The 27,082-nt window shown below is 35.3% G+C and overlaps 1 protein-coding gene across 4 annotated transcripts in view; it reads left to right on the plus strand.

Annotated features, from left to right (window-relative positions):
* The window catches only part of LOC146405286 (uncharacterized), a 952,516-nt gene that overhangs the window by 838,058 nt on the left and 87,376 nt on the right, over positions 1-27,082 (plus strand). For 2 of the 4 annotated variants that reach the window (XR_014837051.1, XR_014837052.1), the window contains one exon: positions 284-2,191. The gene's annotated coding sequence lies outside the window, so the exon portion shown is untranslated. Of the gene's footprint in view, positions 1-283; positions 2,192-23,211; positions 23,314-26,633; positions 26,753-27,082 lie in introns of those variants that run through there. The other 2 variants (XM_085011431.1, XR_014837049.1) reach the window with 2 other exon arrangements.

Below are 27,082 nucleotides of genomic sequence, written 5' to 3' on the forward strand. Positions count from 1 at the left end.
AACTGTTCAAAATATGAAGGCAGGCAGGAGACGATTTGTATTGAAATATGACAGGAATATGGACTCATAATTGGGACAGGAGAGTCATAGGTGTCTCGTGCTGGCAGAGTGATCACATGTGAATAGGGGCCTGGCTGATTGAATAGACTTCACCTGAGCAAATGGATTCCTCGACTATCACCATAGTCATGTGTTGACATTTATACAGGTGTCAGATATCAGCGTTGAGAACATGAGTACCTGAAACTGCCTGACAGAGAAATAGTTTTATATGTGTTTACAGACATAGGATTTTTTGCTGTGGACCCCATGGAAATTATAACTGCCTTGAGAGATGAATCTCACCTGGCTTTCAAGAGACCTAGGTTCAAGTTCGGCTACCTAACTGTAAGTTCCTTTTTCTGTGATTCATTTTGGGTGTCTATAACATCATGATTAAAATCATAGTTATTACTGTTGCTACATATGCAGTGCTTAAAATTGTGCAAACTACTGTGCCAAATCTTATACACAAATCGTTTCTTTTACTTTTCATAGCATTCTTGAACAAGATACTAGTGTACTCATTTTATAGAGGAGGAAACAAGGCTTAGAGAGCTCGGATGCTTTGTTAGAGTCGCCCAGATATCAAGCATTAGTTAGGAATTTGAACTAATCATAATTAAATCCAAAAATTGTCCTTTTAACCATGAAGTATGACCAGCCTTGGCAAGAAACTGAATGATATGCTATATATCAGGTCTTTGGAATCAGATGGCTCTTGGCAAAAACCCCTACTTTGCTATTTGTTAGTTAACCTATTGTGCCTCAGTTTCTTCCTCTGTAAAATGGGCGTACATAGAGAACCTCTGCATAGGATAATTGCTAGGATAAGACGATTTCTGTGTCTTAAGTTCCTCAGCACACTTCCTATGTTCCATAGATCGACACTGTTGTCATTGCTTTTTTGTTGTTATTAAAAGTCAATAAATTTTCATCCAGCCTTCAAAAATCTATGATAAGAAAGGGAAGGTTTCGGGGGTGACTCAGAAGAATGTGCTTTTAGCAATATCTTGATCAGATATCTAACAATAAGTTAGACCACAAAAGATAGAATTGAAAAGATGCTGTAGTAGCTTCCTAGTTACAAAGACAGTTATTAAATTGGTGAAGCCAGGGATTCTGTCTTAACCATCTCTGTAACCACAGAATCTTCCAGAGATTCTAATTTTCAGTGGAAATTTAAAAAATTGTTTGAATTGCATTTGATACTTCAGTTGCAAAAAAAATGACTGAGTTTTGCAGAAATCTTAAACATGCATTTTTGGATTAAAATTGCAATCACAAAATATAAGAGTATTTGGCCTTAAACAAACAAACAAATAAAGCAAAGACACTTCTAGACAAAATCAATGCTTTGAAACACTCAGGGTAGCATTTTTTTCTTTTCTAAAATACCATCTGCCTTCATTAATATTCAAATGTAGATAAAGAATATTTTTCATAAACTCCTTATAATCTCAAGTATCAAAAACTACTCCAGTGAAGGGATCAAAAGCAAATTCTCTGGCTTTCAAATGTTGGCTTTTTTAATGTTTCATGTAAATGTTTTCAGTGCACTCCATCTAAAAAGTGATTTAAATAATGTTAGGCATCTATGGTTTTTCAGTTGATGCCAAATTTGGCTTATCTTCAGTTATCCACCCTGTTTGTGTAAGAATTCTCTTCTAAGTATCTAAGCTATCTTCCACAGTAATTAAAAGACTGCAAATGACAGATCACATATGAGTCTTACCCAGTCATCACTCAAATCTTAAAGTAAACCTGGGGCTTTTAAAATGTCAGGAAAAATTCAGCAATGTTATTTCACAGGAAAAAGAGAATCACAGCCTTAAGATTTGGGACTCTTCTAAATGCCCTTCCTTATTCTAGATATTAAATTTCATTTCTTGTATTATCTAACTAAAATCATTTTATTTTATAGTTACAAAGTTATTTATCTCTTATAAAAAAGTGAAATCTACAAATATGTGGTTTAAAAAAGAAAAGTTCCATGTAGTGATACTCCTATAAATGCTGTTCAGAATACATTCTTCAAGATCTTGAACTGCCTGAACATTTGCCCTTTTCTAGTTATTGATTTTTACAGATATATTTGTATATACTAAACACATATATATAATATAGTAAAATCTTGTCATATTTTCTTTGAGTAATTTATTTTATTTGAAAATTATTCTTCCCAGATGTGAAAAACATTCTCTCTTTTATATTAATTTTTCCTATGGTTTTTTCAATTTAATAATTCCTTTATTTTAATTTTATTTGAATATGATATATGTTTACATTTTCCCTGATTGCTGCCCTGTCATAGTTCCATGAATTATTAAATAATTCTTTAAAATGGCTCTTTGAAAACTTGATTTATGACACATGTACAACTAATCAAAGGCCATCTAATTATGAACACACAAAAAAGAAAAAACATAGATGATCTTTTCTAACAATATTTTGGGAGTAAATGTCAAAAACAAAACTTCATAAGATAAAATATTATTTCTATTAATAGCATCACAAATCATTTACTGAATTATTTTTCTTCAAACAACACAGAAGCACATATTAATTAACCTAGAAGTCAGGCAAGTTGGTGCAGTTAGGAAATACAAGAAAGTTTTCTGGCAGGCTGCGTATGACTTAGGGAGACAGGTAATGAATACACCAGCTCCATAGGTAATCTTCTCTGTGCTAGCATCATCACCACAAAGCATTCATTTATTTATAGAAGAAAAAGAAAAAGAGACATGACCCACTTTAAATAAGTGATGAAAAGTAGGCAATAGTTCCAACAGAATTTTTCTGTGCAAAGTATGAGAAGCATAATGACTGAAAAAAATATCATGTATAGGGAAGTTATTTAAAGCAGCAGTTTTTTAAATGAATTCTGAAATCCTTTTACATGATGGACTTCGATGTCTTAGAATTCTGACAGTCTAGAGTTTGCAACCTAATGCTGTCCATACCTATTTATGGCCTCTGTGGTTTTAGAGGGATCTTAGTTCTCAGTCCACATTTGCTTGCCTTCTATGGTGCAAAAGTCTTGGGCAGATGATGGTTACCCATTTCCTTTTCCTCTAACCCTTGAGATTTGACACCAAGGAGAAAAGAAAAAAAACAAACAAACAAACAAAAAAAGCATACATAATCACTTATATCTGAAATCTAATACACAGCACAAATGAAACTTTCCACAGAAAAGAAAATCAAGGACATGGAGAACAGACTTGTAGTTGCCGAGGGGGAGGGGAAGGGAGTGGGATGAATTGGGAATTTGGGGTTAATACATGCAAACTATTGCCTTTGGAATGGATAAGCAATGAGATCCTGCTGTATAGCACTGGGAACTATGTCTAGCCACTTATGATGGAGCATTGTAATGTGAGAAAAAGGAATGTATTCATGTATGTGTGCCTTGGTCCCCTTGCTGTAAAGTAGAAAATTGACAGAATACTGTAAACCAGCTATTATGGAAAAAAGTAAAAATAATTTTTAAAAAAGCACAGTCTGATAAGAAAGAAACGAAAAAATACACCTAATAAGCCTCCTTTACTCTCTGAATAAACTTCCCAAAAGTGACAAAAGGACCACTTCTTCTTGACTTTACAAGTGCTTTTACAGATAATTACCCCATTAATCCTTGCCCAAGATGGCCCAGTTTCTACTGCATTGATGACTTGAACTAAGCAAGAGACCTTGATATAACATTAACCCTATTAGGGAATCAAACTTTTCAATTTCTTTGCCCATGTGTAAAGAGGTGACCATTCGTTTGAAACTCTAGGCACATAAAGATACTTGAGAATATAGGTGAGAAAAATGTAAGCCTCTTTTAACTGACCTTCTTATGAACATGTCTCCAGTTTCAATGCATTTTATGGTCTTTAAAAAAACACCACTTGGAGTTCCCGTCATGGCGCAGTGGTTAATGAATCTGACTAGGAACCATGAGGTTGTGGGTTCCGTCCCTGCCCTTGTTCAGTGAGTTAACGATCCGGCGTTGCTGTGAGCTGTGGTGTAGGTCGCAAATGCGGCTTGGATCCCGCGTTGCTGTGACTGTGGCTCTGGCGTAGGCTGGTGGCTACAGCTCCAATTAGACCCCTAGCCTGGGAATCTCCATATGCCACGGGAGCGGCCTAAGAAATAGCAAAAAGACGAAAAAACAAAAAAACAAAAAAAACCCACTTTATTGGGGTAGGATCAACATGAAAAGAAAAAAAAAAGCATATTTTTAAAAGTATATACAACTTAAAATGTTTGGAGATGAGTTATATACAATATGAAACAATTGTCTATCTGGGAAACACAGTATATAGAAGTGCAAACATTTTGAATCTTGTCTCTTTTCAACCTAAGCACTGAAGCAGTTTCCATTTTTATAGGGTTTTTTTTAAATGTTTCATATGTGAATCAGGACAGGAGTATGTTTTTGTTTATCTTGAAATCTGTTCTTGATTCCTATTTGCCAAGACCATAGAGATGTTTTAAAACAGTGAGTCCCTTTGCATATGTTGTTTTTAGATAAACAGCAATGATCAAACCTGGCTTGTGGTAAATTAACATTGATTATCGTAATCACAGATGTGCAGTGAACAGTTACCTTTGCCCAAGAATGCAAGGGATTTTCAATCACTAGGGAATTCACAATTTTGGGGGTATTTATTTGGGGAGTGGGCTGCTGATACGCACGTGCTGTTGAAATCAAATTCTGGCCTCTACATGAATACTAATGTCTTGACTTTATAATGATCACTTTTTAAATCCATGGCTAATAAATAATTTCAACATCTTACCCTCTTGGTGAGGAAACTTGTGTCAAGAAATACCAGGAGGTATTTTTTAGGCCTATCCTTATTTTTCTTCAATGCAGATGTGAGCCTCAGGATAAGATCCTATTGACAAATCCATGTTTACATTGTTTCATTTAATTTTTAACAATTCTGTGAGATTTGTGATTTTATTTATAAATAAGAAAATGGGGGTGCAGAATGAGTAAGTTTTCTGAAGCTGCTAGCAAACTGTAGGTAGTCAGAATTTTAACTTCAAAGCTCAAAATCATCTCATTCCATCTGGGAACTCTTTGCTAAAATGCAAATTTTAATGTTAAAAAGGCAACATAACCTTGAAACGTGTAATTTGATAAGAATCTTAACTGCTTTAAAAATGGATAAACTACTGTCCACAAATAATACTGAGTGAATTATTGTTAAATAATTTGATCTTATACTGTAACTTATGATCCTATTGAAAAATAACCCTTTTACGACATCTTTCTGTCTAGACTATCCTTGTTTTGTTTTCTTTCTCTTCTGAAATTCAGAATCAGGCTTTCTCATTCACTTAGAATATGAGTATTTGCAGAGGCACTGGCAAAGAGGAGTTGTATCTGTTTCATGAATCACTCGACATGGTAAACCTAGGAAGAAAAAACAAATTTCCAAAAATGCACCATTAGACCCTGTAGTGAATACACAATGCATTTCTCATTAGTTAATTAAATTTACAATTTGGCAAGTGCCACTGTGGTGGTCTTAGATGACTAGGTCCATCTTTGGCTTTGCATGGCTGGCTCATGCCTAAGCATGGAACAGTGGTTTGCTAGCTGAATTTTCTTGAAAAAGTGCAGAATCTTTTGATGCTCACATATTCTTTTAGTCCAGATCTGAAACTCACACTTTGTGACTGTGAAATTGTCAGGTATAATTACTGTGCAGTATTTTACATTTTTGTAAGAGGTAAGATTTTTTTCTTTTAAAGGAGCATGGCTTTGAATTTAGAAAGAATTGGGTTTGAAATTTAGTTTTGTCAGCTATTAACTTTTATACCTTAAGTCATGTAACTCTGTGCTCGTCATGCCTCTGCACTCCTCTCAATTGTTGATCCTGGTCCCCCTTCTCACTTATGTCCATAGTCATAGCTAGAATTTCTCATTATGTGGCCCCTTTATAACCTCAATTTTATCCATCCCATCCTCTAACCATATATTCTCTTCTCTTTGACACAGTTTTTTTTTAAGTTCATTGAAGTATCCTTAATTTACAAAGCTGTGATAATTCTGCTGTACAACAAAGTGACCCAGTCATACATATACACATATCCATTCTCTCTCAGGTTCTTTCCCCCCATAGATTATCACAGAACACTGTTTGACACAGTTTTTATGACCTCAACTCCAACAATCTTTAACCCCACTGATATCTCATTCCCTACATTTAAAGCTATTAAGATATTCTTCTACACTGTTTTCTGCAAATTTATGCTCTTATATTTTGGTAGAAAAGTTTTTATTCTTTCATTTTGAACTGTGTGGTATTTTGCATAGTTTCTATTGCTATGTCTTCAAATTCATTTATTTTTTCTTCTCCACTGGTTGATTTGCTATTAGTGTCCTTTATTGTATTTTTCATTTCAGATACATATTTTTCAATTTCATAAATTTCAAGTTCTTTTTGGTATCTTTCATTCTCTCTTCATCAATTTAATAATTTATTCTTCCTTCTTGAACATGTGCAACATATTTATAATAGCTATATGTTAACATGTTTGTCTAAAAATTCCATATCTTTATTACTTCTTGTTATGATTCTATTGTTTGATTTTTCTCATGGTTAAAGCTTGAATTTTACTGCTTATTTGGATATTTAGTCACTTTATCATGGATTATAGACATTGTTAATGTACACATGCATATCCACATTCAAACTGGAATTTTGTGCTTATTTTGACATGTTCTTGGGAGGGAATGCTTTATTCTTTTTCCCCATGTTGATATACAATTATCACTGAATTATTTGAAATGACATGCATTTACCTTATGGTTCTACAGCTCTTGATCATAATTCAAATATCCACATGTGCATATTTTTATCTGATCTCTCTCTTCTATTCTATTGATTTGCTTTCCTTTTCTTTTCCCAAAACCACATGATCTTAATTGCTGTAGCTTTACTTAAGCTTTACTGTGGCTTAATTTAATGTATAAGAATTTTTACACAAAGTATTATAACTTTATAATACCTCAGCAAAATCTTATCTTGTATTCAAGAATCCTGTACTCAAAACTATATCCACCTAATAATAATCAATTTCATAAATTTCGAGGTTTTTTTGGTATCTTCCATTTTCTCTTCATCAATTTAATAATTTATTCTTCCTTCCACATTCAAACTGGAATTTTGTGCTTATTTTGACATGTTCTTGGGAGGGAAGTAACTTTGGACCTAGTTTTAGCATAATCAAGGAACAGTGTATGTAAGTACAATCACAAATAAAAATTTATTTTCTGAAATACCTCAGACTATCTTCATGACATACTTTAAAATATTTGTGGTGGGCAGACATGTCCTCAAGGACCTTACTTTTAGAGAAACATAGAGTCCCTACATAAGCATGTTTTGCATTGTTGTACAAGTATATAATATTCCTATCAGAGGACACTTAAATGTAGTTTAATGCTTCCCAGAATTGTATAAAAATATTTTTAAAATTTTGAACTTTAATTTTCCATTTTTAAATGTGCTACTTTAGCAACATTATTTACTACTTTTTTACTTCATCACTCAACCCTAATAGAACTTGATTTGGTTTCAGCGATTGCGTCCCTTTACCGAAGCATGAACTTAGAAATATAACAGCACAAGCATTACCCTTATTAGCTGTCTACTTAATAGTTTTCTAAAGTTGCAAAAGCCACTTCATACCCTATGCCATTAACTCTCTCCTAAAAGAGTTTTGTTTCAAGCCTACAGCTGGCATCAGCATCATCCCTGAGTGTAAAGTTAGAGAGGAAGGTTGCTACTCTGCCAGTGCAGACAGTCTTGGATCATTTATATAAACCTCTTGCCATACTTTAAGTAGGCAAAGAGATTTTTACCTGTGTGAATATGCATGTGTTCCTTTTAACTTAACAACATTGGGAAAGTCTTTCAGCAGAATTTACAGACACTCTTCTGAGCTTCCTCTACAACTGAGACATTGTGCTCTGATAAGGCTTTCTTGCACCTTGACAGAGCATCAACAGATGCCCTCAACGTAGGTGGAAGGCCAAGCTGGAAAGGATGACCTTGTCCTAATGAGGATGCAATCCCATTAATCCTTTCCAGGAAGCAGCAGAGTTTTTTAAGATCTATAAGTTCCTGTCAGAAGTTAAAACTAGCATTGAAATGATTCTATGGAATGTTCCTGGTTCCTCCTCTTGGGGAACCCATCATTACTCTGGAGACAGAAAAGTGGAGGCCTAAACCAGACTGAGAAAAATAGATTCCCAAACTGTTTATGGCAGCCTGCCATTTCCTTCATAGGCTTAACAAAATTGAATCAGTAAGTTCATTGAACAGGTCTCCTCCATGAGATCCAGGGACACTTGAGGACCAACCAGCCTTTAGACCCAGCCTCTGGATTCAAGAAACAAAATTCCTCATGCTCCTGTCTGAAGCTTAGTGATGTTGCTATATTATAATCACTGTTCTGTGCTAAAATTATTCCTTCTGCTCTAAAAGTAATTTGCAAATCTAAAAGTAGGCTTATGTTCTACATTCTTTGTAATTTCTAAAATATGACTGTGATCTACCTACTAGTGCTAGGCTGGAGAACTGAAAAATCCTCACACCTTTCTTCTCAGCACTGACCACTGCTCATTCCACCTGCCCAGATTCTTTGCCTTTTTCTATGAGCCCACATAATTTGCTTTCTCCTGAGGTTCAGGAGAAAGCATGAGTTCTTATTTAGATACCATTCCTATGTGCTTTTCCTCAGAGAGGCAAACTTCAAAATTTTCACAATGAAAGCTGCTTTTCACAGCTGCAGCTTCCTGTTCAAAACTTATTTCAACTTGTAATGCCATGGGAAAATATGCCGTATTATCAGCACAGTTCTCACGTGAGCTGGGCATTCATGAGCACTGAAAGACTAGTCAAGCATAACAGTACTGTCTTCCTGGTTTTGGTCATGTCATCTCATTTACTGTAGTCCAAAATTTTCAGGGAATCTGGGGAAAAAGAACTTCCAAGAATGAATTCCCATGGCTTGCCCTCTGGTTGAATATGTGAAATGATAGATGCATGCATGACGAATTGGAGCTGTTGTTTGGCTCCTTTCTCCACAGACTAATTGTGCTTATGATGCCATCTAATGAAAAGAGTGCAGGCTGGCCCAAATCACTACACACTGATCAGTTCACGATACCTGGCTGCTATATGCTGTTCTGGATGGAGTTGAAGGCTGAGATAGTCATTTTTATTCCAGTTGCACCCTGAATGAGTTCCACTTCTGGGCACTTTGTTCCTGGACCTACTTGCTAGAAAACACAGGAAGGGGGTCTTCGTTATTATATAACATGTATATGCTGTAACAACATAATTAAAATACAGGTAAGAGGATGCTAGACTTAATCTTTCTGTCCCCAGCATGAGGGTAGAGTTTACACTGTATGATTTATATCATATGATACAATGTGGTGGCAAAGGATTCCACTCTCAACTCTTTTACCAGTTGGATCACATTCACAATTTCCCTCTGCCACTGAGAACAGGGCCCCATTGTGTTCTGAGTACTCTGTTGTGTTCTGTATAGAGCAGAATCTACATTGGTAGCACCACAGAACTGACCAGGAAGTCTAGTAGTTCAGTTACTTGATGATCTGTTCTAAGTGTTCAAGAGAATCACACTCTCCCCTTTCCTTATTGAAGAACCAGATGACCCCTCTGCCACCAAATAGAGCAGGAAGTGAAAATATCCATGAAGTTTTCTCTGCTTCCTCTGTTACCTCACTCTTATTCTCCATTCCCCAGCCTGTTTGTGGAGGGACTCTCACCTTTACTTCTGAGGATATTTTCAATAGATATAGTATTTTACTTATTTAATGGTATAAAGATGTCCTCTTCTTTTGTCTTTTGACACAAATAGTTTCTTATGAGATATCTGCTGTCCTTCTTAAATTTGCTCCTCTGTAACCCTCTCTAGTGGCTAATTTTATTTGTTTATTTGTTTCTTTTATCACTGTTTTTCAGCAACTGATTATTCTCTGCTCTGGGTTGCTTTTGCTCTATTTATTTAGCTTGTGTTTCACTAGTCTTTTTGTCTTTGTGGTTGTATAATTTTTATAAAATTTAGAAAGAATTTTGATCATTATTTTTTCAAATATTATTTTCTGTCCTTTTCTTTTTCTTCTGGGTCCTCAATTTCACATAAATTTAACCACTTGCTATTATACTACAGTTGGTTATAAATTTTTTTCAGTCTTTTATTTTTAACCCTATACTTAAATGTTTAAATATTTCTTTAGCTGTATCTTTTCTTCTGCAGCATTCAAATATGTCATTACATTTCCTTTAGTATATTTTTTCATTTCAGATTTTTTTTCTCAATTTCAGAAATTGAGAAAAAAAATGTTTTTTAAATCTTTTAATTTATTTCATAATCATTTTTATATTTTGCTTTACCTGCTTGAACATATGCAGACATTTATAATAGCTATTTTAACATGCTTATCTGCAAATTCTATCATATCTACCCTTTCTAGTTCTGTTTTTATTGATTTTCTCCTTTTTAAGTTTCAAATTTTTCTGCTCATTTGGGATTCCTGATTATTTTTAATTGGATACCCAATGTATATTTTATGCTGTTGAGTGCTAGATTTTTCTATATTTCTTTAAATGATGGTGGATTTTTTTTTTGGTACAGAATTATTTGGAATCAGTTTTATCTTTTTGAGTCTTGCTTTTAAACTTTGTTAAAACAGGTGCAGAGCAAGTTTTATCCTAGGATTAATTTAGCCTCATTATGTGAGTGATAGCCATCTGTGGTTTACTCCCTGCCTCATGAACTACAAATTGTTCTCACTCAGCTGAAAGAAACATGAACTATTTATAACTATGTTAGTTTTTCCGGTTGTCTGGTCTATTCCTCTGTGGTTATTCTTCCACTGTCTTGTGTATTTCCTCATGCTTATAGAATTGGTACTCAGCCAAAGACTTGAGGGGACCCCATGAAAATCACCAAGCTATGTCTCTTCCCCATCTACAATGCTCTATTCCCACAATTCTAGCAGTCTTGTCCTCTGAACACTCTACCATTTGAATTTTCAATGTAGCACAACATTTATGTCTATTAGAAGACTTCCTCTCTGCATTGTGGTCTGGAAAATGCTTCTATAAATTTAGTTTGGGAAAACATAGGGCTAACCTTGTTTAACTTTCTTTCAGTCATCACAGTTTTGTTCTAACTATTGTTCAATATCTGAAAACCCTTGTTTCACATATTTTGCCTGCTTTTCTGGTTTTTTGTTTGTTTTTGTTTGTTTGTTTGTTTTTAAAGGAGGAAGACAAATCCAGTCTCTGTTATTCCATCTTGGGCTGAAGTGGTAATCTCTAATTTACTTATTTATTTTCTATATTGTTTATCCTTCCTACAATGAAATGAAAGCTTTATAAGCAAACAGGTACCTATGATTGATTTATTCATTGAGGTGCACCAAGCACATAGAATAGTTTCTGCCACATGGTAAATTTTAAAATGTAAATTTGTTGAATGAATGAGTAAATAAAGCAATATCACTTCATAGTCTAAGATCTCATCCTTTAGTATGCATTATTTTTTTTTTCAAAGGAAACACTGATCCACCTGGAAGTTTGTGACCACTTGACCAGTTTCTCTATTACATCCCACACTTTGTCACTGTTTAGCAAAATTATATCTATTATACCCTGCAAATTCTAAAAATTGTTTGACCTGGATGATAGTATTTGTAATGAAGTGGAGGAAAGGAGATACTCCAGAAAATCCAAGTGTTTCATAATATCTACAGTTAAGTAATATAATGTCAAAGGTCAGCTTTCTAGTAGGAAGTGATAGACTTGAACATTTATACTCAGATAATTTTGAAAACTCCCCATTCAGTCCCTATTTCCCTGCATCTATTTATAGCAGGTATTCTGCAGTCAAGAATCTCTATTAATATGAAAACTCAGCTGGAAGAAACTTAATCAAACAGTCAGTCAATTTTCAAATTAAAAAAAAAATAGTAAAACACCTCTAGCCTTAAAAAATTACTGTCATTAATCAGTACTAGGAACAGCAGCAAATAATAAATGAACTCAGAACACCAGTTGCAAAGAAAGAAGTTTATGACCCTGTTCAGGAAGATTTGTCCTGGAAAAAGCCTCAACTAACAGAGGAAGAATGTGTCATTTGCCTTGGGACTTCAAAAGAAAAATAAAGTTGCAACAGGGAGCATTAAGGGGAAAAATTACCATCTTAAATACATTCCTACACATGTCAGAAATGAACTGACTTTCAAAAGCTATTACCTGTTAATTGGAAAATCACAGAGCAGATGGAACCAATTAATCTACAATTACAGAATCACTACAATCCAAACAAAAATAATTAACTCATTTGCAAGATATAATTTTTAAAGAAGCTCTTCCTGATACCTCTCAAATTTTTTATGAAGCACAGCATTTTACTGTCACTGGGGAATTTAAAACATTCTCAGAGGATAAGTTTCCCTTCAGGATAAAAGGAGAGTTGGTCTTAGTGTGAAATGTACAGTCCTAACTTCCAAAAGAAGAATACAGATGTAAACTGTGTTGAGACCATTAATTTAAGAATGTTGTTTATATATACTACACAAGAGGAACTATGTTAGTGGCTGAGTATAAAATAGTGACTGACAACAGATAAGGATTCTGTTGTCAAGGAGTATTAGAATCCAGTGCGTGGCAAATTCTAAATCACCACCCAAACAAATGGCAAATTGCAGTTGTAATTCATGCAGTAAAAAAGGGCTACATAGTATAGTCCATGCCATAGACTGAATGTATGTTGTCCCTCCAAATTCATATATTGAAACTTAGTCTTCAGTGTGATGATATTTGAAGGTGACAACTTTAAGAGATGATTAGCTCATGAGGGTGGGGACCCTCATGAATGGAATTAGTGTCCTTATAGAAAAGAGATCCCAGAGAACACTCTTATTCCTGCCATGTGAGAACAGAGTGAGGAAAAGGACATTTATGAACCAGGAAGAGGGCCCTCACCATACAAAAATCTTCTGGTGCCTTGATCTTGGACTTTCCTGCCTCCAGAACTGTGAGGAATAAATTTCTGTTGTTTATAATCCACCCAGTCTATGTTACTGTGTTACACTGTTCAGGCAAGACACCTACAGCTGTCCCAAGTTTATTATTGTACTGTCTTGAGAGCAGTCCAGGCTAGGTTGCAAGAAGAGAAATCCAGGAAGAAGCAGGTGGATTCCATGAGTTGAGTTTTTTGAAGTCAAGAGTTCAAGGAGACAAAAGGGTAAGAGCTATACTTCATGTGACACAGTCCCAAATAAGAGAGAACTCCAAAAAGAGAGAATTCCAGATATCACTCTTAATGCTCCTCAAATATTCAGCAGGATTCTGAATTGCACATGCATTTGATGAACTACCCAAGAGTGGAGAAATACCTGAGAGGATTAAAGGCAATACTAACCTACTAACTAGTGTACAGAAAGGGCTGGTGATAGTGCATGTTCCCACTTTAAAAAGAAAAGAAAACATTCGTGATTAGTGAAACATTAAGTAGAATACAAAGAAGATTCTTACCTCCTTAGTGGAGAATAGTTAGCCCTAGACCAACACTTCTCTAGTCCTATCCAACAAATCTTAAAAGGAAGTATAAAAAGATCAAATTGTATACACATAACTATGTTGCAGAACAAAATTCAAAAATATTATGGGCTATATAGATATTTAGCACCCAAAATGGTAAAATTCACAATGTCTTGCAGTTAATCAAAGAGTGCTAAATAATTGCAAATTATGGAAATTTTTCCAGTGATGGAAAAATATAAACCATAAGAAGAAGAAATAGAAGTAAAAAATGATTCAGAAATAACACAGATATTTGGGTTGGCAGACATGGGTAATCAAACAGTTAAGATAAATGTGTTCCAGATGTGCAAAACTTAAGTAGAGATATGAAAGACGTAAAACAAACAAACAAAAAACAAATAGAACTTCTAGAGATGAAAAGTGTGTCTGGGAGTTCCTGCTACAGTACAGTGGGTTGATGATCTGGCGTCTCTGTGACAATGTGATTTTGATCCTAGGAACTTCCATATGCTGCAAGTGTGGCTGAAGAAGAAAAAAGAAAAGTATAATGTCTGAAATGAAAAAAATACACCACATGAGATAATGAGCAAATGAGACATTGTAAAAGAAAAGATTAGTGAACTTGAAGGCATGACAAAAGTAACCATTCAAAATGAAACACAGAGCAAAAAAATTGAAAAATAAATGTTATTGCCAGTGAGCTGTGAACTTCAAGCAACCTAGTATATATGTAATTGTAGTTCCCAAGAAGAGGAGAGACAGGAGACAAAATATTTGAAAAATCGTGAGTTAAAATAATTGTATTTTAGTGAAAACTATAGCTCATAAATCTAAGAAAACCAATGTACTTCAAGTACCCGAAACATGAATAAAACTACTTGAAGTCATTATAATCAAATTGCTCATAACTAGCGAAAAAGAGAATATCTTAAAAGCAGCCAGAGTAATCAAATAAACAGAGAACAAAGATAATGACTTCCCAGCAGAAAACACACAAGTGAGCAGATAGCATCTTCAAAGTTCTGAAAGGAAATAAACACTAGAATTAACCTAGAATTCTCTACCCAGAGAAAATAGTTTATAAAAATGAAGGTGTAAATGACTTTTACAGAGATATAGAAGAGTCCATCAGCAGTAGACCTGATGAAACTTTAAAGGAAATAAAATTTTAAAGGAAGTCCTTAGGGCAAAAGGAAAATAATACTAGATGGAGATAAGGTCATCAGAAAGGAATAAAGAATACTAGAAATTGTAACTATGTAGGTAAAGGTAGAAGATTATTTATTACAACTAAAAGCTCTTAAATAACTAACATTTAAAACAAATATAAAAATAAAATATTAAGATTATAAAGTACATGTAAATAAAATATCTGATGAAAGCAAATAAGTTAGAACGGGAGAAATGCAAGTATAAATTTTAATATTTATTCCTTACATAAAGTGACATAATATCACTTGAAGGTGTACTGATATAAAGATGTATACTGTAAATCCTAAAGTAGCACTAATGTAAAAAATGCAAGGTTATAAATAGTAAGCCAACAAAAGAAAGAAAATAGAACCATAAAGCAGAAAAGGGTATTAAGAACAATAGGGGGAAATAGAAAGATGATAGACTTACATGGTCATCACCTTACATGTAAATAATCTCAGCACATCGATTAAAAGACAGGGATTCTCAGATGATATACAAAATTAAGACTCAAGCATGTGCTGCTTTATAAGGTACGTATTTTAAATATAAATAAAATTAATTTATTTGGATGGGAAAATATATACCATGCTGATACTCATTAAAGAAAGTTGAATCAGCTGTATTAATACGAGAAAAACTAGACTTCAGAGAAAAGAATATAAAGAAGTGTCTTCCCTTTTAATGAAAACCTGGAGTTCCTACCATGGTGCAGTAGGTTAGGAATCCGACTGCAGTGGCTCAGGTTGCAGCAGAGGTGTAAAAGTGATCCCCAGCTCAGCTCAGGGGGTTAAAGGATTAGTTGCAGCGTAGGTCACAGCTGTGCTTAGAGTTAATCCTTGACCCAGGAACTTCCATAGGCCTTGGCCGTGGCACTTAAAAAAAAAAAAAAAAAAAAAAAAAATCTGTAAATAAAATTTTTTTAAAAAGAGAAGCTTATTGAAAACCTAGAAACTAGATATCAATTTTATTATTTCAACAAATAATTAAGTCATTTCTCTCAGAGAATAAATTATCTTTTAAGCATTATATCCTATTTGCCTGGACTGAAAAAAATTAGACTACTTAAAGAACGTACACAGTAAAAGTAACGGTATAGTTACAGAGAGCAATACCAAATTAATTCCTTGCTAAACATTTGCTCATGGTGCATAGATACTAATAAGAAAAACAAAAAGCAGGTTTCAGGAGTTCCCGTCGTGGCGCAGTGGTTAACGAATCTGACTAGGAACCATGAGGTTGCGGGTTCAGTCCCTGCCCTTGCTCGGTGGGTTAACGATCCAGCGTTGCCGTGAGCTGTGGTGTAGGTTGCAGACGCGGCTTGGATCCCACGTTGCTGTGGTTCTGGCGTAGGCCAGTGGCTACAGCTCCGATTTGACCCCTAGCCTGGGAACCTCCATATGCCGAAGAAGCGGCCCAAAGAGATAGCAAAAAGACAAAAAAAAAAATTAAAAAAAACAGGTTTCAAGATAATTCATATATGCTAACCCTATATTTGCTTGCTTCAAATACATTCTAAAGAGAAAACTCTAGATTTTCTTATTTTTCTTCTCCCCATTTTATGATTTTGATTTTTTTTTTTTTTTTTTTTTTTGTCTTTTTAGGGCTGCATCCACAGCATATGAAGGTTCCCAGGCTAGGGGTCGAATCAGAGCTGTAGCTGTCTTACACCACAGCCACAGCAATGCCAGATCCAAGCCCCATCTGTGACCTACAGCACAGCTTATGGCAAAACTGGATCCTTAACCCACTGAGCAAGACCAGGGGTTGAACCCGTGTCCTTATGAATGCTAGTCACATTTGTTTCTGCTGAGCCACAATGGGAACTCCTGATGTCCTTTTTTACATCTTCATGTTTATCCTTTTGCTAGTCCTTGTGTTTATCATTGCTTTCACAAATACATTTTTTTAATTTGTATACTGGCTTATTTTAGTAATTACTTTCAAACTGTGATTTCCTCTATCTTAGAGCCTCTTCTTTCCTATTCCTATTTAGAGGCAACCTTTCAATATTTCTTTTAGAATGGGTTTGGTATTGCTGTATTCTTTTAGTTTTTTTGGTTTTTTTTTTTTTTTTTGACTGAGAAATTGTTTTATTTCTCCTATTTAAATGATAATCTTGCTGAGTAGAGTATTCTAGGCTGCAATTTTTCGCTTTTAGAACTTTGAATATATCTTGCTACTCTCTTCTGGCCTGTAGTGTTTCTGTAGAAAAATCAGCTGATAGCATTATGAGGGTTCCCTTATAATTAACTTTGTTTCCCTCTTGCTGCATTTAGAATCCTCTCCTTTTTAACTTTTGCTATTTTTTTTATAATATGTCTTGGTGTAGATCAGTTTGTGCTCAGTTTGTTTGGGGCCCTCTGTGCTTCCTGTATCTGTATACCTGTTTCCTTCTTTATATTTGGAAACTTTTCAGCCATAATTTCTTCAAATATATTTTAAATCCACTTTCTCTTTTCTTTCTGGAATCCCTATTATGCATAGATTGGCATGCTTTGTATTATCCCATAGATGGCTCATATTGCTTTCTTTCTTTTTTTTATTTTGTTTTCTCTCTGCAGTCCTGATTTGGTAATTTCTATTTTGCTATCTTCCAAGTCACTTATTTGTTCCTCTGCATTATTCTTTCTGCTGGTCAATGCCTTTAACTCAGCTTTTGTGTCTCTGCAAAGGATTCAAGATAATTCATATTTCTTTCTTTGGTGTATTAGAGTCCATGACATGAGCATAGAACCTTATAGAACTGTCAATAAATCAAAAAGTTATCTTTTCCCTTCTTGTTCTAAAAATGGACTTTAACTGAAGCTGGAAGATATTAGACATAGACAAAACACTTGCCAACATCTGCCTAGAAATATTGTTTTATTTTATTTTACTTTTTTTGTCTTTTGTCCTTTTAGGGCTGCACCCGTGGCATATGGAAGTTCCCAGGCTAAGGGTCTAATCAGAGCTGTAGCCGCTGGCCTACACCAGAGACACAGCAACGTGGGATCCAAACCACACCTGTGACCTACACCAAAGCTCACGGCAATGCCAGATCCTTAACCCACTGAGCGAGGCCAGGGATTGAACCTGCAACCTCATGGTTCCTAGTCGGATTCGTTAACCACTGAGCCATGATGGGAACTCCTAGAAATATTGTTTTAAAGTGTAACAGAATTATTTTTAAAGGATGATAAATCCAATAAGGTGTTATTTCCCTAGGCTTCCAGGATTCCACACATGTGAGATCTTCTGGCTGGTACACCATTTCTGTTCCATTCTTATAAGCCGATCCTCTCATTCATTGAAACCTCTATTCAAGAAGCACAGCCCTTGGAGTTGCCATTGTGGCTCAGTGGAAATGAATCTGACTAGCATCCATGAGGATGCAGGTTCAAACCCTGGCCTTGCTCAGTGGGTTAAGGATTCGGCGTTGCCATGAACTCTGGTGTAGGTCTCAGATATGGCTTGGATCCTGCATTTCTGTGCCTGTGGTGTAGGCCCGTGGCTACATCTCCGATTTGACCCCTGGCCTGGGAATCTCCATATGCCATGAACGTATCCCTAAAAAGACAAAAAAAAAAGGCAATCTAAATGAATGATAATGAACCATATTTTAGGCAGGTCCACTGGAATATAGTGATAAGGCATGTGGTGACAGGGTGAAATGGGGATGACCTTTCAGCACAGTATGTGCCCAAATTTGTGTTGGGAAACAGATGCCTGATAGTCTACCTCAAAGCAAATTAAGTATTAATTTTTCTTGATTGATTTTTTCTTTATTAATAACTTTTGAGTGATAATTCCTCCGTCTATACTGAAATGTCATAGACTCTAAAGGAATGCATAGGCAAACTAAAATGAGAAAAGGGTCTCAGCAAAGGGATGTTGATTGTATAGCAGAAGTACTGAGTCTGTGTTTCAGATGCATCTGTTTTGAGTGTAACCCACAGAGATCTAATGAAAACAAAGTCAGAAACAAAATTGTTCATTTCAGGCAGGTCCAGGTTCAGATACTCTTACAATGTCAATTACGTCTTGTTCGTCATGTCCTGGGTGAGCTTCCTCTTCTCTGGCCTTATCCTACATGTGGCTATTCTGTTTGATCAGAAATATAACCACTTGAAAATTGAGTACTACATAGCAATTATAATTCTTATTCTCAGTGGGAGAATATGCTAAAATTTAAATTTTACAAAGGATAACAAACTGAATATAATTATATATTTTTATATTAATATTAACATTTAGGGGAGTCCAAAATGTTATACATTTTATAAAATGAATTAATTCTTCTGGAGGTTTTTTTCTTATTATTCTGTCTCTTTTTCTCTTTTTTTCTCTTATTTTTATTGTTTGATTGTTCTATTTATTGATTTATTTGCTCCTTTAGCACTAGGGTATTTGAAACAATAATGCTTATTGGTTTTTCTTATGTGTAAGGAACTATGTTCAGTATTTACCTTCATTAATCATACTACATTGTCACAACAATCCTGTAAGAAGAGTCTTATTACTACAACTATGTAAAATGTACGGAAATTGAGACTTAAAAGATTGTGCAAGTATATGTTTCTAATGAACATCTTAGCCAAGATGGGAACCCAGAAAATGAGCTTCTCTTAGGCACAATTATACTTTTCTTCTCTGACAGTACAGTAGGGAATAAATTAAATAATGTTAAAATGGTTCCTCAAAATTGAATCCTTAAATCTTTATTTTTGCTAAAGACTGTATTTTTTAAAATGACATAGTGTAGTAAGAGATATTAAACCCTAATTGTAACATGTGAAGTCAAATCCCAATCCCACCACTGACTAGCTGTGAACATTTAGGCATTCAGCCCAAATTTTATATATAGGAGTTTTATCAAATGTAAAAATAGAGTAATACCTATGCCAGTATATTTTATGAAGATTAAATGAAATAGTGTATTGCTTGTTCAGTAGGCAGATGTATCATAGCCCATAATAACATGTGAGTCAAGTAAAATAAAAAATACTTGTTTAAAGGTGTTAGAGTGCAAAAACTCTTATATTCTACTGGATTCTAAAATTGCATAACCACTTCAGAAAGCTTTTTGGTGATTTCTTGAAAACACAAATATATACCTTTCACAACCTAGAGATTCTACTTCTAAATGTTTTCCTAAAAAATGAGCATATGTTCACACAGAATTCTACCAGAATGTTTGCACAAACTTGTCCAGAATAGACACAAATTAGAATCAACCAGAATTCCTTTTAACAGGTGAATGGACTTTTAGAAATTGTGTTAATTCCATACAGTGCAATAATGCACATCAACATAAAGAAGCTACCTGTTGATACACACCGTATGGATGAATTACAAAGTCATTACTCTGAGTGAAAGGAGCTGGGTAAAGAGGAGTACATACTGTATGGATGTATGTATTTCAGATTGTGGTTAATGCGCAGTAATTTCTAGTGGCAAGTAACCAATCAGTTGTTGCCTGAGAAAAAGAGCAGAGGGAGGAACAGGAATGGACTGCAAAGGATGTGAGGATCTTTAAAAGGAAGTAGATATTTTATGGTACCTTGATTGTGGCAGTGGCTTCATGGGTATCTACATCTGTCAAATTGAGTGAATTTTACATTTTATCTTATTATCTTTTTAGGGTCATACCTTCAGCATAAGGAAGTTTCCGGGCTAGGGGTTGAATCAGAGCTGCAGTTGCCAGCCTACACCATAGCCACAGCAACGCCAGGTCTGAGCTATGTCTGCGAACTTTACCACAGCTCATGGCAACACCAAATTGTTTAACCCACTGAGGGAGGCCAGAGATTGAACCTGCATCCTCATGGATACTAGTCAGGTTCATTACCACTGAGACACGATAGGAACTCCAAGTTGTATATTTTAAATGGATGTAGTTTATTGTGTGTAAGTTATACACCAGTAAAGTACATTTTAAAAATGGAGAGTGGAGGGGGTTAAGAATTCTGCATTGTCCCTGCAGTGGCTTGGGTTGCTGTTACGGTACAGGTTTGACCCCTACCCCAGAATCTTCTACATCCCATGGGTACAGCCAAAAAAATAATAAATAAATAAATAAAATAAATAAACAAATATATATCTGGTTCTAGGACATTTTTTAAAAATGGAGAGATAGTCCATGTACATGGATTGGTGGACTCAATATTTTAAATCTGTAAATTTTTCTATAGATTAAATGCATTTAAATAAAATTACCTGCAGCATCTTGTGTGTGTGCATGCTTTCCCGTCCATGCATGTGCAAGCATGTGTGTATGAAGATTAAGAAACCGGGTCTAAAATTTTCAGAGAAGTGCAAATGACACAGGATAATTAATGCACCATCAAAAAATAATAAGCTAGATTACTATCATATCGAGGCCTGTTATACATAACAGTATGGTAATTAAGACAATGTGTATTTAGCTTAGACACCTTGACTAGTAGAGCTATAGATAAAATCTAGTAATAGACTCACTTGCGTATCTATAGTTACATAATTTTTACAAAGGGAACACTGAACTTAAGTAGGCAAAGAATAGTCTTTTTGTTAAATGGTGTGGGATTGACTGGATATTCATATAGAAAAATAATAAATTGTATCCCATTCCTTAGATTATATCTGAGAATCAATTCTAGATCTAAATGTGTAAGAAAAAAATAATAGAACTTTCAGTAAAAATATTAAAATACCTTTATTACCTTAAGATAGACAAAGATTTCCTAAATAAGAACAGAAAGTATTCATAAGACAAAACTTGATAAAGAGGTTACATTAAAATTAAGTCAACTACATGGAGTTCCCATTGTGGCTCAGTAGAAATGAATCTGACTAGCATCCAACGAGACGCAGGTTCAATTCCTGGCCTCACTCAGTGGATTGAGAATACGGCTTTGCCATGAGTGATGGTGTAGCTCATGGGTGCGGCTCGGATCCTGTGTCATTGTTGCTGTGGTGTAGGCCATTAGCTATAGCTCCAATTCAGTCCCTAGCCTGGGGACCTCCATATGCCACGGATGTGACCCTAAAAAGACAAAAAAAATAATAATAAGCCAAATACATGATGAAGAGTATGAAAAGTAAATTCAAATGAGAGCAAATATGTTTATGTGTAATCTTTCAAAACATTATTTAGAATATATAAGTACCTTTATAAATAAGATAAATAGTAAATCCATAGAAAAAAATGAATGACATCTTGGACAGAACTTGTTTTTTGGTTTTTGAATTTTATTTTATTGTGGTAAGAACATTCATTATGAGATATACCCTCTTAAATTTTTTTTGTTTACAATACCATGCTATTGGTTGGTTATAGGAACAATGATTTATAGCAGATCCCTAGAACTTCACTCATCTTGCTTAACTGAAATTATGCCCATTAGTTAGTAACTTCCCACTTACCCTTCCCCCATCTCCTGGCAACCACCATGCCATTCCTTGATCCTGTGAATGTGACTATTTTAGATTTCTCATGTAAGTAGAATCATGCAGTATTTTGCTTTCTGTGACTGGCTTATTTCATTTATCATTATGTGCTCAAGGTTGTCACATATTACAGAATTTCACTCTTTTTAGACACGAAGCACTATATCACTGTATCTGTGGATGGAAATCGAGGGTGTTTCTACAGCTTGGTATAGTGAATGATTCTGTAACAGATATAGGAGTGCTAATATCTGATTTCAGTTATATTGGGTTAACACCCAGATATGGGATTTCTGAGTCATGTGGTGGTTTGGTTTTTAATTGTTTGAGGAACCTTCACATTGTTTCCATAGCAGCTGCACTATTTTGCATTCCCACCAAAAGTGCACAAAGATTTGGACATTTCATTTTATATCCAAATGGCCAATAAACTTAGGAAAATGTGCTAAACTTTATATGCCATCATGGAAATGCAAATTAAAAACACCAGAATGGCTAAAATGAATAAAATAGTTTGACAATTCCAAATGTTAAGTAATGATGTGAAGCAAATGGAATCTTCATATTTTTCTGTTGAGTGTATAAATTGAGATAGCCACTTTAGAAAATGCTTTGTCAGGATACACTAAAACTGAACTAGTACATAACTTAGAACTCAGCATTTCCATTCCCTAGTGTATATACTCAAAAGAACTGCATAGTTAAGTTCATCAAAATTATTATACAAGTATGTTTATGGCAGCATTATTTATAATAGATTGATAATGGAAACAACCATCAATAATGGAAAGGATAAATACAATGAGGTATTATACAGTAATGAGAGTAAATGAACTGCAACTACATGCAGCAAGATGGATGACACTTGTAAACAGTATGTGGAGGAAAGAAGCCAGACATAAAGATAGTACATATATATGATTCCATTCACATACAAGTGAAAAAAGGAGAACATTATTCATTCTCCCTTGAGGTCAAGATAGCAATTACTCTTCTGTCGTTACATGAGACAAGGGACATGAAGGTGACTTTGGGGATGCAGATGATGCTCCGTTTCTCCTGGCTCTGATTATAGGTATGTGTTTTACTTTGTGAAGATCCATTGTGTTGCACACTTAGGATATGTATCCTTTTTATTATGTCTGTGATACTTCAATAAAAAGAATAAAAGTTACATACATATACAGTAACTCCTACTTTATTAAAAAAATCACATACCATTTCATGCATGATTTAAACTCTATGTCAAATAGGAAAACCCACAGGGGAAACTTGAAACTATTTTTTTATTATTAATTTATTTATTTTTTGTCTTTTTGCTATTTCTTGGGCCGCTCCCGCGGCACATGGAGGTTCCCAGGCTAGGGGGTCGAATTGGAGCTATAGCTGCCAGCTTACACCAGAGCCACAGCAACTCGGGACCCGAGCCCCATCTGCAACTTACACCACAGCTCATGGCAACGCCGGATCCTTAACCCACTGAGCAAGGCCAGGGGCCGAACCCGCAACCTCATGGTTCCTAGTCGGATTCGTTAACCACTGCGCCACGACGGGAACACCCTGAAACTATTTTTTTATAATGATTTTTATGTTTTCCATTACAACTGGTTTACAGTGTTCTGTCAGTTTTCTACTGTACAGCAAAGTGACCCAGTTACACATACTTCAATACATTCTTTTTTCTCACATTATCATGCTCCATCATAAGTGACTAGACATTATGTGCCACACAGCATGATCTCTTTGCTAATCCATTCAAATGGCAAAATTTTGCATCTGTTAACCCCACATTCCCAGTCCATCCCACTCCCTCCCCCTCCTCCTAGGCAATAGTAAGTCTGTTCTCCATGTCCCTTATTTTCTTTTCTGTGGAAAGTTTCGTTTGTGCCATGTCTTAAATGCCAGATATAAGTGATATCATGTGATCTTTGTATTTCTCATTCTGACTTACTTCACTCAGTGTGAGAGACTCTCGTTCCGTCCATGTTGCTGCAAATGGCATTCTTTTGTTCTTTTTATGGCTGAGTAGTATTCCATTGTGTATATATACCACTTCTTCCTAATCCAGTCATCTGTCTATTGACATTTAGGTTGTTTGCATGTCTTGGCTGTTGTGACTAGTGCTGCAATGAACATGCAGGTACATGTGTCTTTTTCAAGGAAAGTTTTGTCCAGATATATGCCCAAGAGTGGGATTGCTCGGTCATATGGTAGTTCAACATATAGTTTTCTAAGGTACCTCCATACCGTTCTCTGTAGTGGTTGTACCAGCTTACATTCCCACCAATAGTGCAGGAGGGTTCTCTTTCCTCCACACCCCCTCCAGCATTTGTTATTTGTGGACTGTTAATGACAGCCATTCTGACTGGTGTGAGGTGGAATCTCGTGGTAGTTTTGATTTGCATTTCTCTGAATATCAGTGATGTGGAGCATTTTTTCATGTGTTTGTTGGCCATCTGTACATCTTCTTTGGAGAAATGTCTGTTCAGGTCTTTTGCCCATTTTTCTGTTGGGTTGTTGGGTTTTTTGCTGTTGAGTTATGTAAGTTGCTTGTATATTTTAGAGATTAAGCCCTTGTCCGTTGCATCGTTTGAAACTATTTTCTCCCACTCTGTGAGTTGTCTTTTTGTTTTCTTTTTGGTTTCCTTTGCTGTGCAAAAGTGCGTCAGTTTGATTAGGTCCCTTTGGTTTATTTTTGGGTTTCTTTTTTTTTTATTTTTGGCTTTGGGAGACTGACCTGAGAAAACATTCGTAAGGTTGATGTCAGAGAATGTTTTGCCTGTGTTCTCTTCCAGGAGTTTGATGGTGTCTTGCCTTACATTTAAGTCTTTCAGCCATTTTGAGTTTATTTTTGTGCATGGTGTGAGGGTGTGTTGAAACTATTTTGTATTTGAGTGTTGACATATGTAAGTCAGGACACTGAGAGGGGTTCCTATTGTGTCTCAGCAGTGACCACCCTGACTAGTATTCATGAGGATGTAGGTTCGATCCCTGGCCTCACTCAGTGGGTTAAGTATCCTGCATTACCATGAGCTGTGGTGTAGGTTGCCAATGCAGCTCAGATCCTGAGTTGCTGTCACTGTGGTGTAGGCTTGCAGCTGTAGCTCCAGTTTGACCCATAGCTTGTGAACTTCCGTATGCCATGGGTGCTGCCCTAAAAAGCAAGAAAAAATAAAAATGACATTAGAAAAGAAAAAGTCCAAGAATGGATAAATGTTCATATATAATGAAGAAATATTTCTACCTCCAAAGTCTTTAGAAATTGTTTTGAACTAAATTATTGTCATAAGAGTGATACCAACATAACTTTCTATCTTGGAGAAAGGTAAATTGGAATCAAAAAGATAAAATACAATTTTCTTTTTTGTGGCACTGTGTATGTATTTACATGTGTCCTTAACATGCTTAAACATTCTTTTTCTCCCCCCCCCCACCCATTTGTCTCTCTCTCTCTCTTTTTCTCTGTCCCACTCCTTTCTTTGTCTCTTTCTTGCCTCCTCCCCCCTTTTTTGGTAATTCTACAAATCAAGCAATGCAATAGCTAAGTGCCAATGTATATTTTATAGTCATATCATTATTTATTAGCTATCATCTTAGATTCCTGCAAGTCAAGGCAATTTTATTTTTACTTTGGTTGGTTGTCCATTAAGTGTTGTCAGCTGCAGTCTGTCATCCTGGGATCTTATCATCCCCATAATATTAGCAACATCAGTTACACGGCAGCATCTCTCACTGTAACCACAGCCTTCAAAAAATAGCCAACACCAAGCTTCTCAAATATGCTGGTGTCCACTGTACACTTCATTTCACAAAGCCTTAATAAAAGGTGTGTGTGTTAGGATGCTACAAGTGTGGTTCTTACACCAGCAGAACAATCTCATGCTCGCCTGAGGTATATTTAATGAGAATCTGCATTTTAACAAAATCCCTCGGTTCTCTGAATGCACATTAAAACCTGAGAGCTACCACTCTAAGAATTCTCTGGATAAAATGTTCGAGGGGTAGGTCATAATTCTTATATTATAGGATAAATTGTTTCTCACAGCCCCACTTTCTTGAACTTCTGGCTTTCTCTCATACTCTGTCGGGGATGTTTGGAATATCAACCTCGACCAAACCACTGTCCTATTTAAGTTTCAAAGAACTATTATAATAAATATTAGAAGAAGCTCTGGTTGTTCTTGACATAATGCTATCCTAAATCATAAATGATTTAAATAGTATTTTAAATGTATGACACAGCCCCACCAGCATAAGACCTTCTATAACTAGTTCATATTGGAACACATTTCTCAGGTCCTGTAACTGCTTTACTAGTAGGCTATTTCTTCCTGGGGCAGAATTTGCAATTCTCTGCTCAGGGTGTATTAGTACTGACTCTACTTTTCATTCTAGAGGCAATGGGAAATATTGGAGGAGGAACCTGGAGAAGACAAACCATTATTTTGATGTGCAGCTATTCCAGATGTAGGATTACCAGATGAAATACAGGCCATCTAGTTAATACTGAAAGGTAGATAAATGAAAAAGTTTCACAGTAGGCAAATTCATTCTAAAAAGCTTTTGTTGCTTATCTGAAATTCAGATTTAACTGTGTCTTTTTTAAAATAACCTTTTAGATTTAGATATTTTAATTCTGGATGTACAGAAAAATTGTAAAGGTAATATAGATAATTTCCATATACTCTGCATGCATTTTTCCTTATTGTTATCCTCTTGTATTAGTGTGAAATATTTGTTACAATTAATGAACCATATTTATGCATTATTATTAAGGCCCACATTTGATACAGAGTTCCTTAGTTTTTGCCTAGTATCTTTTTTCTGTTCCAGCATACCAGCCA

This window comes from Sus scrofa, chromosome 2, assembly GCF_054392235.1.
Source record: "Sus scrofa isolate SSC_HxYL_T2T_F1_AM1 chromosome 2, Sscrofa_HxYL_maternal_Yorkshire_Landrace_v2.0, whole genome shotgun sequence".
NCBI lineage: Eukaryota > Metazoa > Chordata > Mammalia > Artiodactyla > Suidae > Sus > Sus scrofa.